General features: G+C 39.0%; 1 protein-coding gene across 30 annotated transcripts in view; it reads right to left on the minus strand.

The window, feature by feature from the left end:
* Positions 1-685: 685 nt before the first annotated feature.
* Positions 686-8884, minus strand: part of ZNF248 (zinc finger protein 248) — a 43140-nt gene continuing 34941 nt past the window's right edge. For 28 of the 30 annotated variants that reach the window (XM_019935931.3, XM_033841790.2, XM_073793618.1 and 25 more), the window contains 3 exons: positions 4880-5006; positions 4535-4739; positions 686-3396 (listed from right to left, as the gene is read on the minus strand). The gene's annotated coding sequence lies outside the window, so the exon portion shown is untranslated. The remainder of the gene's footprint in view (positions 3397-4534; positions 4740-4879; positions 5007-8884) is intronic. The other 2 variants (XM_073793607.1, XM_073793611.1) reach the window with 2 other exon arrangements.

Consider the following 8884-nt stretch of genomic DNA (forward strand, 5'->3'; position numbering starts at 1 on the left):
TGGCTTCTTTACTGAACAGACCATTCAGTAACAATGGCCATACCCATTAATATACACCAGGACATAGTAGAGAAGATGTGTGTACCGTTGACCTTTGAACAACACAGGTTTGAGCTGTGTGGGTCTACTTATATGTGGATTTTTTTCAATAGTAAATACTACAGGACTATATGATATATGGTTGGTTGAATCTGTGAATGTGGAACCATGATACAGAGGCCAACTATAATTTATACTCTTATTTTCAACTGCACAGAGGTTCAGTGTCCCTAACCCCTGCGTTATTCAAGGGTCATGTAGCATGATACTTTAAATGTGTCACATATAATCTCACATAAAATATATATTGTGTTTGGACTTCCCTGGTGACACAGTGGTTAAGAATCCATCTTCCGAAGCAGAGGACACGGGTTCAAGCCCTGGTCTGGGAAGATCCCACATGCCATGAAGCAACTGAGCCCATGCGCCACAACTACTGAGCCTGCACTCTAGAGCCTGCGAGCCACAACTACGGAGCCCATGTGCCACAACTACTGAAGCCCACGCGCCTAGAGCCCGTGCTCCACAACAAGAGAAGCCACCACAATGAGAAGCCCACGCGCGCACCGCAACAAAGACTAGCCCCTGCTCTCCACACCTACAGAAAAGCCCACACGCAGCAATGAAGACCCAACACAGCCAAAAATAAATTTAAAAAAATATATATATATAGTGTTAAAATATAAAAGACTGCAGTGATATTTACAATGATAATTATGTCATAATGGTCATTAAATTAAGGATCTTGATGTTTTAGTTTGATTCTATTGGGTTCCAGTGAAAATTTTAAACACGGAAAATATTATACAATACACTCATATAAAAGTCTCCCACAGCTCAAGGAATTTGCACACATACATAACGCTGTATACATGATTCATTCGAAATATTTGTGATATTTTACAAAAACACATGTACTACAGCGGCTACATACATATAAATATTTTATTATATTTAGCAAAAGTTTTGTTACCAAAACATTTTTCTAAAAAAAATTTGTTTTCTAAATTGTTTCCCTCAGTAAAAATTCTCTGAACTGTAATAAAGTATGTTTTACTGAAAACTTTCAGAAAGCCAAACGTTTATAAAGTTTTACTGTACTCTGATTTACCTGAGGTTCAGTGAAATATCACCTTTTAGTAAAGCCTTTCTACATTTGTTGTAACCAATAGATTTCTTGACTCTGATTTTTCCCATTACAGTGAGTTTGATTCATGGATGAGGCTTCTAAGCACTCAGGATTTTGACAGGAGTCTCCACTCTTGTGTGAGTTCACCAACATACAGTGCATACAGACCTCTCAATGGAAGGCAACTACATTCCTACCCCACAGAGAACAGAGAACACAAAGGACTGCCACGGAGCCCATTATGTCTCAGACCTAGAAGTGAATGACATCATTATGCTCACATTCCATTGGCCAGTTCTCATTCACATTGTCCAACGTGGTTGCAAGAGAAACTCAGAAATACAGACTAGCAATGTGCTGAGTAGCAAAATGAAATGTATATTGATAAAAACACTGCCAGGGTTTCTTCCGTGTGAGTTCTCTGATATAAACTGAAGGCTAACTTCTGGCAGAAGGACTTCTCACATTCATTACATGCATAGAGTTTCTTCCCCAGATATAGTTTCTGTCATACCAAAGGCTCTGAATTGTGGGAGGAGTGTTTTGTATAAATGTCTTTACATTGTTTCTCTTCTGTGTGTATTCCCTGATGTGTGGCAAGAGTGGGTCTGTGGCTGAAGGTCTTCCCACACTCATTACAATTATAGGGTTTCTCCCCTGAGTGAATTCTCTTATGTTTAACGAGGGATGAACTATTATAGAAAGATTTTCCACATTTGTTACAATCATAGGGCTTCTCTCCTGTGTGTGTTCTCTGATGTACATTGAGGGAGGCCTTCTGGCAAAACATTCTCCCACGTTCGTTACATTCATAGGGTCTCTCCCCTGTATGAATTCTCTGATGTTGAATGCGTTGTGACTTTTGGCAGAAAGCTTTCCTGCATTTGTTACGTTCAAAGGGTTTCTCCCCGGTATGAATCCCCTGATGTTTACTGAGGGTTGACTTCTCAGAAAAGGTTTTCCTACATTCAACACATTCGTAAGGTTTCTCCCCTGTATGAGTTCTCTGGTGTTTAAGGAGAACTGACTTCCCACAGAAGGTCTTCCTACATTCACTGCATTCATATATTTTCTTCCCGTGTGAAGTCTTTGATGTTTATTGAGGGTTGACTTCATATAATACATCTTCCCACATTCACTACATTCGTAGAGCTTCTCCCCTGAGCCTATTCTCTGATGTATAGTAAGTTTTGACTTTATACTGAAGAATTTCTCAAACTCATAACATTTATAAGGTTCTTCTCCTGTGTGAGACCTCTGATACACAGTCAAGTCTGACTTTTGGGAGACAGATTTTCCACACTAACTACATTTATAAGGCCTCTCCCCTGTGTGTGTTCTTTGATGTTGACGATGGAGAGCTGACTTCTGGTAGAAGGTTTTCTCACACTTAGTACATTCACAGGGTCTCTCTCCTGTATGAATTCTTTGATATACAGTGAGAGCTGGCTTATGGTAAAAAGATTTCCCACATTCATTACATTGATAGGGTTTTTCTCCTGTCTGTGTTTTCTGGTGTACTGTGAGGTTTGACTTCTGGAAGAAGGCTTTTCCACATACGTTACGCTCGTGGTATTTCTCACCCATGTGAAGTCTATGACGTTTCTTCCAGAGGACTGACTTATCACAGGTTTCCCCACATTCATTAAGTTTATAGTGATTCTTCCCTGAGTAAATTACCCCATGTAACATGAGGTTTGACTCATCCTTGACCGTTTTCTCACATTCACCATAATCACAGAGTTTCTCTCTTGTGTGAGTTCATTCTTGAGTAATGAAGAGGGCATTACCGTGGAACGCTTTAATGTGTTCATTATATTCAAATAGTTACTCCACACTGTGACTCTCCTGTTGCTGAATAAAATCCTCATTATGATAGCAAGTGCTCCCATTTTTATTAAAATCATTAAGTTTCTCTCCAATATGAGTTTTCTCATGATTAATTTCAGGAATCAATTTCTCACACCCATTGGTATCATCAGATTTCTTTCCTGAATAGTTTCTATTATTATTGGTTAACTCTGATGTATTTTCTAAACTGATTCCATCTAGGTTATATTTACTGGGCATTCTTCTGGAAGGAATACAGTCTATGCAAAAATTAAATGGTTTTCTTAATACATTCTCTTTCACAGTAACTACTTTTTTGTTATTGATAAATGCAGCCTGCCATAAATGTCTGTCTTGGTTTTCTTTGCTCTTTATCATGCCATCAACTTTCAATTCACCTAAAAATAAGAAAAATTAAACATACATTATGAATTAAACTACTTATAAAATTGGGCTAATACACAAATACTATTTATCTGACTCTTTGGTTTCAGAATCATTCTTTTGAAATAAAAGTTCCATATAAATGTTTCCATTTCCTCCACTTTTCTGAGGAGCTGAGGGGACGGGGTGACAGTGAACCAACTAATCAAAGCTACTGGGGTAGAAAAGGGGAGAGTAAAGTTGGCAATGAATGTACATATATTTATGTGGCCCTTCACGAATATACCTTCCAAAATGGATAGAAGGGGTGAAAGAAACATCAGGAATAGAGAATTAAAGGTTCAATAAGAATGGATGAATTACAAAGAGTGGAATTCACAGTAAAATATGCCCAATCAAGAGAATTATGCAGTAAATGTGACAGGGAGCACAAGTAGACAAGGATGTTGTTCTAAGAAATTACCAGAGGAATGAAGTATTTAGAGGAGGTAGATTAGAGTCCATGTGCCAATTTTGTTAACCCCACTGTCAACATACACCCAGAACTCCATCACTTTATACACTCTGTCCCCCTAAACCTAGTCAATGGCATTATCTCTTTTCCTGACTGGTCTCCTTGCTTCTATTCTTGCCACACCTGTACATCATTTTCTCACAGGGCAGTCAGGTTCCTGTGTCTGTTTCCTGCTAATAAGTAAATTCCCTGAGAGCAAGGGACTTATTTCACCCACTGCTGTATCTCTTTCATTTAGAGTATGATTGGCATGGACCAAGTGCTCAAGCAGTATTGGTTAAGTTAATTAATTAATTAACTCCTGAAAACAAAAGGAGTCCTTAATAGAAGGGAATGTGGGCAACTGAGAATGCTTAGAGGAAAGGGGACTAACTAAGATAAAATATTTATTATGAGATAGGAATGAAATTCAAGGTACAGGTAATAGGGATTAAACTACTAAAAAGCCAAGCGAAAAAGAAAACATTTATGTGTGAGACTATATCTGGTGGTGAATTTAGGTATCTGAGGCATGTAGGCTAAACATCCTTAGTCAATTCCAAACAGATGGAGCCTCTAAATAGATTTGTTCAAAATGCTCCAAAGATGCTTATATCTAAAACAACCACCTGGGATCTAATTTCCCCTGGATTACCCACCTGGGTAACAATGGCTTGCAAATTCTTCCTCTAATATCCATGGTGCTTCTTGCTCTAACTTGAAGATCTCCTCTGGTTTGGCAATGCGATGCCCTGATAGTGGAAAGTGATACAGGACATAGAGAACACTGCCTGGCTTCAGGAACTCAGAAGAAAAACCAAGGACCAGCTTCAGGAACTGCACAATGAAGGAGCTCACTGGAATCTTTCAATGGGGAGGTGAAAACACAAACAATATTCCTAGTGTCCAAACCTAAATATCATTAAACTCTACAAAAGATCCATATGCTTTGGTAACAAAGAAAGGATAGGTCTGATGTTGTTACTTAGAGAAGCTCTGCTTACCCAATGAGATGAGGATTCTGTAGTTCTCCAGCGTCACATCCCTGCACAAAGTCCTCTGATCAGGGTCCAGCTGACCCCACTCCTCCTGGGTGAAGTTCACAGTCACATCCTCAAATGAAACTGATCCCTGTAAGAGCATATATCTGATCAATCTGAAATATTCACAACTGTATGACAGAGAAAAGATATTTAGGAACTAATTCCTCACCATGTTCACTGTTGAGTTTATTAGAAAAAGTTTTTATGTTTACCATATTCCCTGTTTTGTGTATATGTGGTGGGACAAAGAGAAACATAGTGAAAATACCCAATTAATCTATTAATTCATGCGTAATGTTGTCAGAGCGGAAGAAATTTTCCTCCACCCTTCTGGGTTCTTCTGGCTGCTCTAAGAATTAAATTGACATGAGAGTTTTACCTCTTCATTTCCAATTTGGATACCACAGAGATATAAAAAAAAATCGTAAAAGAGGCTTTGACACAGTTATATGCCAACAAATTGGACAACCTAGAAGAAATGGACAAATTTCTAGAAACACAGAGCCTGCCAAGACTGAGTCAAGAGGAAACAGACAATTTGAACAAAACAACGACTAGAAGTGAAATTGAATCTGTAATTTAAAAACTCCCTTCAGGAATTCCCTGGCAGACCAGTGGTTAGGACTCAGTGCTTCCACTGTAGGGGGCACGGGTTTGATCCCTGGTCAGGGGATCACAGGGGAATTCTACCAGATACATATCTCAAACTATTCCAAAAAACTGAAGAGGACGGAACACTCCCAAATTTATTCTATGAGGCCACCATTACCTTGATACCAAAACCAGACAAAGACACTACAAAAAAAGAAAATTACAGGCCAATATCTTTGATGAATACAGATGCAAAAATCCTCAACAAAATATTAGCAAACCAAATCCAATGATATGTAAAGAGGATCATACAACATGACCAAGTTGGATTTATTCCAGGGTCACAAGAATAGTTCCACATTTGCAAATCAATCAATGTGCTACACCACATGGATAAAAGGAAGGATGATATTCTCTAGGTCAAGCTTGTTTTCTGTATCTATGAGTCTGTTTCAGTTTTGCATATGCATTCATTTGTATTATTTTTTAGATTCTGCATATAAGCGACGTCCTACAGTACTTGTCTTTCTCTGCCTGACTTATTTCACTAAGCAAATATTCTCTAGGTCCATCCACATTGCTGCAAATGGCAGAATTTCATTCTTTTTTATGGCTGAGTAACACACAGCTTCTTAATCCAATCATCTGTTGGTGGGCTCGTGGGTTGCCTCCATGTCTTGGCTATTATATATAAAGTTGCTATAAACATTGGGGTGCATGTACCTTTTTTTTTCAAAAGATTTTTTTGATGTGGACCATTTTTAAAGTCCTTATTGAATTTGTTACAACATTGCTTCTGTTTCTTATGCTTTGGTTTTCTCACCACGAGGCATGCGGGACAGCTCCCCGACCAGGGATCGAACCCATTGGAAGGCGAAACCTTAACCACTGGACAACCAGGGAAGCCCTGCATGTACCTTTTTGAATTAGTGTTTTCATTTTTTTCTGGGTATACACCCAGGTGTGGAATTCCTTGGATAGTATGGCAATTCTATTTTTAGGTTTTTGAAGAACTTCTATACTGTTTTCCATAGTGGCTGCACCAATTTACATTTCTACCAAGGGGAGAGGGAAAGGAGGAGGGGTATGGGATTAACATATACAAATTACTATGTATAAAATAGATAAGTAACAAGGATATACTGTATAGCACAGGAAATTATAGCCATTATCTTGTAATAATCTATAATGGAGTATAATCTGCAAAAATACTGAATCACTATGCTATATAACTGAAACTAATATAATATTGTAAATTAACTATACTTCCATAAAAAAAATAAACTGACATGAGAGAGATTAACAAAAGAAAATCAAACAAAAGTTTAATAAAATGTATACAGCGGAGAGACCCAGGAAAGCTAAGTAACTTGCCAAAATGGCTGAAACCCTCACTTTAAATACCATCTTGAGCAAAAGATAAAAAAGGATGTTAGTGGTAGTGATTTGGGACTTCAAAGGGGAGGAAGGCAATTTACATGGAAATGGAAAAGCAGAAGTTTGGTGAACAAAGGTTTACTGGGCCTGCAGAGACAATGGAACACAGAATAGACACTGATCTCTAGGCCCTGTAGAGCACAGGTCCCCAAACCCTGGGCCTTGGACCGGCACAGCAGGAGGTGAGTGGTGGGCAAGAAAGTGCTGCTCCCCATTGCTCCCCATCACTCACATTACCGCCTGAACCATCCCCGAACACGGCCCCCATCCCATGGAAAAACTGTCTTCCACAAAACTGGTCCCTGGTGCGAAAAAGGCTGGGGACCGCTGCTGTAGAGTTTCCCCAACCACATATAGCCTTCATCCTTTGCAGCTTCTCTGGTGACAGCTCTACTCCAGGAATAGGCCCTATATCTAAATTCTTTAGGTAAAAAGAAAGACTTCCTGAGTCTTCTGTTTCTTAAAAATAATCAGCCTAACGTATATACAGTGGTATATTACTCAGCCATAGAATGGAAAAAAATTGAGTTGTTGGTCATGAGGTGGATGGACCTAGAGTCTGTCATACAGAGTGAAGTAAGTCAGAAAGAGAAAAATAAATACCATATGCTAACACATATATACGAAATCTAAAAAAAAAAAAACGGTACTGATGAACCCAGTGGCAGGGCAAGAATAAAGATGCAGACGTAGAGAATGGACTTGAGGACACGGGGAGTGGGAAGGTTAAGCTAGGAAGAAGTGAGAGAGTGGCATGGACATATATACACTACCAAATGTAAAATAGATAGCTAGTGGGAAGCAGCCACACAGCACAGGGAGATCAGCTCAGTGCTTTGCGACCACCTAGAGGGATGGCATAGGGAGGGTGGGAGGGAGACGCGAGAGGGAGGAGATATGAGGATATATGTATACAAAGTCGATTCACTTTGTTATACAGAAGAAACTAACACAACATTGTAAAGCAATTATACCCCAATAAAGATGTAAAAAACTAATAATAATAATCAGCCTAAATTAATCCTCATGCCAAAGAGACACATTTTGGTGTGGCAAATTTTGCTCCCTTACAGTGTATATACATACATAGATGTCCACAAGCATAAAATACATTATATGTATGAAAGTGTCCTAGTTTCTGTGGATATATAAAGTACATAAAACACTGTTTCTACCCTCAGAAAGCTTAGAAACTGGTATGGATGCAAACTGGATTAACAAACAGCATAAAATCAGGAGAGAACTGAGTTTGGGGCTTCAGTGATATAAAATGCCCTGGTCTAGGGACTTCCCTGGCGGTCCAGTGGTTAAGACTCCACGCTTCCACTTCAGCGGGCACGGGTTCGATCCCTGGTTGGGGAATTAAGATCCTGCATGCCGCATGGCATGGCCAAAAAATAAATAAATTTTTAAAAATGCCCTGGTCTGTTCAGGGAATAGATGATGTGTAATCTTGGGATTATTCCTTTACACAAGAGTGCTCCTAAGTCTCTGATAACCCACACTGCCAGGCACAACTTTTAAGCATCTACAAATTTGTGTTAATAGATAGGTATGTATGAATGTTTATGTCTATACAGATAGTCCAACTTCGCATGGTTCTAATAGGCATGAATTTCAGTCACCACAATTTAGTTAAATAACACCAGCCCAACAACACGGGTCAGATTTTTAGTTACTAGGATAACTGTAATTGCACAAAGTAGAAACTTCACTGCTTGTTTTTCAGTCCACAAATCACTACGAGATAACAGACACACATCATGAACAATGATCAATCATGTCGGTTTTTCCAAAGTCTGCCTGTGACTGGTTGCTGTGCATTCACCACACACAGCAAAGCATGTAGTTGTGTTGCCTCTTGTCTCTCAGCAATAAGACATTTGCAAAAACAGTTAACTGCAACAGGGAACTGGCCAACAAAGATGAAGGAGCAAT

The sequence above is a fragment of the Tursiops truncatus genome, chromosome 16 (genome assembly GCF_011762595.2).
Source record: "Tursiops truncatus isolate mTurTru1 chromosome 16, mTurTru1.mat.Y, whole genome shotgun sequence".
Classification (NCBI taxonomy): Eukaryota; Metazoa; Chordata; class Mammalia; order Artiodactyla; family Delphinidae; genus Tursiops; species Tursiops truncatus.